The following is a 2,279-nucleotide window of genomic DNA, read 5'->3' on the forward strand; positions in this document are numbered from 1 at the left end:
ACGCATGCCCGACGACTGGAATTTAAGTGTGCTCTGTCCAATCCACAGGAAAGGTGACCCCGCCATTCGCGCCAATTACCGCTGGATCAGCCTTCTAAGCATAGGTTACAAGGTCTTATCGAGCGTATTGTGTGAAAGACTGAAGCCCGCCGTCAATGAACTGATTGGGCCTTATCAATGTGGCTTTAGACCTGGCAAATCCACCATAGACCAGGTATTCACAATACGCCAAATCTTGGAAAAGACCCGCGAGAAAAGGATCGACACTCACCACCTATTTGTCGACTTTAAAGCCGCTTTTGACAGCACTAAAAGGAGTTGCCTTTACGCCGCTATGTCTGAATTTGGCATCCCCTCAAAACTCATACGGCTGTGTAAAATGACGTTGAGCAATACCGCCAGCTCCGTCAGAATTGGAAAAGACCTCTCCGAGCCGTTCGCCACAAAACGGGGTTTCAGACAGGGCGACTCCCTTTCATGTGACTTCTTTAATCTGTAGTGCGATTACCATTTTTGCTAACGACCGATATTCGTTATTGATAGTGAACGACGTTTGTAGCTTGTAGTAGCGAATAGGCTATTCTCAAAAACACACTTAACGACAGAATTCGTTAGACATGTCGATAAAGAAGTTTATGAGGATTGTCGTTAATTACAAAGACAAATATGGCAATATTGACGTTTGACACTCAATATTTAAAAGAAACATTTTATTGTTGCGCGTATTTGTTGCGAGATTGTTGTTTGTAAATACAATATGAAAAAAAACAGAAGCGCAAAAGCTACTACGGAGCAGTACCATAGGATGCTGGAATTTTTATTTTGCAATAAGAGCCTCGTGCAAGGCGAATTTAATAAGGTGGTGTTAGCCGTATATAAGTAAAAGATTACACTAACAAATTATAAGCACAATTACAGTATGAATTACAACAAACATCATTTTCAAGTTATGCTTTCCACGTCTAAAAATTCAGCTGTGGCTCTAGTTTTCGACGTAACAGTACTTGAAAATTTGTTTAAATTTTTAAGTTTTTTTTTGTTTAATAACTCCGACAAAGTCCGTTAGTCATTTTACTAAACTTTATCACGTGACTATTTTTTAAAATAACCTTCACTATAAAAATCAGTAATGTTAAAAATTTTATTAAAACAACACAAAAACTGAGTTATTTACAAACAAGTTAAAATTGGAGCAAATGTTCAAGTGTCGTTATCTCGAACACTGGAGCCAATCTGGCAAAACGGGGGAAGCCATTGAATTTAGAGTGCCCCAATTAAGTGAGATCAACTATCAAAACCTTTGCCTAAGTTTTCAACTTTCACAGTGTAATAAATAAAAATAATAATAATAATAAGCTCATCTATATGTGATAAATGTTTATTTATTAGTTATTTTTTATTATAATAGTTTGCCTACCGATGAATTTTGCCTAACTTTTCTCAATAAAAACTTAAACCAATTTTATCGTTAGGCTTTTCAACGCCAAAATATTCGTAGCTAGGCTATCGACAAATTTCGTTAGACAACGGTCAAAGCTAACGACAACATTCGCTAAAAGTGTGCTTGAGAATTGCAATTAATGAAACTTGTCGGAATCGTTAGCTAACGATACGAATATTGTCGTTAAGAAAAATGGGAATCGCGCTACTGATGTTGGAGAAGATAACAAGTGCTGCAGAACTGAACCGCTCAGGAACAATTTACTACAAGAGCGTGCAATTGCTGGCTTATGCCGATGACATCGACATCATCGGTAACAAAAACCGCGAAGTCTGTTCTGCCTTTTCCAAGTTGGATAGGCAAGCAAAGCGAATGGGTCTGGTGATAAACGAGGACAAGACGAAGTATCTCCTGTCATCAAACAAACAGTCAGCACATTCGCGCCTTGGCACCCACGTCACTGTTGACAGTTACAATTTCGAGAAAGTAGAGAATTTCGTTTACTTGGGAACCAGCATTAACACCGATAATAATGTCAGCATTGAAATCCAACGTAGAATCACTCTTGTCAACAAGTGTTACTTTGGACTGAGTGGGCAATTCAGGAGTAAAGTCCTCTCTCGACGCACGAAAACCACGCTCTATAAGTCACTCATCATGCCCATGCTGATATATGGCGCAGAAGCATGGACAATGACAACATCCGATGAGGCGGCTCTTGGAGTGTTTTAGAGAAAGATTTTGCGGAAGATTTACGGGCCTTTACGCGTTGGCGACGGCGACATAGTGCAGCGAATTAAAATACAGCGGCTCCGCTGGCTTGGTCATGTCGTTCGAA

At 39.5% G+C, this 2,279-nt stretch overlaps 1 protein-coding gene across 1 annotated transcript in view; it reads left to right on the plus strand.

Moving 5' to 3' along the window:
- Positions 1-2,279, plus strand: part of LOC118749105 — a 34,785-nt gene that overhangs the window by 30,595 nt on the left and 1,911 nt on the right. The gene's annotated exons all lie outside the window — the stretch shown is intronic.

The sequence above is a fragment of the Rhagoletis pomonella genome, unplaced genomic scaffold, assembly GCF_013731165.1.
Source record: "Rhagoletis pomonella isolate Grant_MI unplaced genomic scaffold, Rhpom_1.0 Rhpom_scaffold_00014, whole genome shotgun sequence".
In the NCBI taxonomy this organism is placed as follows: domain Eukaryota; kingdom Metazoa; phylum Arthropoda; class Insecta; order Diptera; family Tephritidae; genus Rhagoletis; species Rhagoletis pomonella.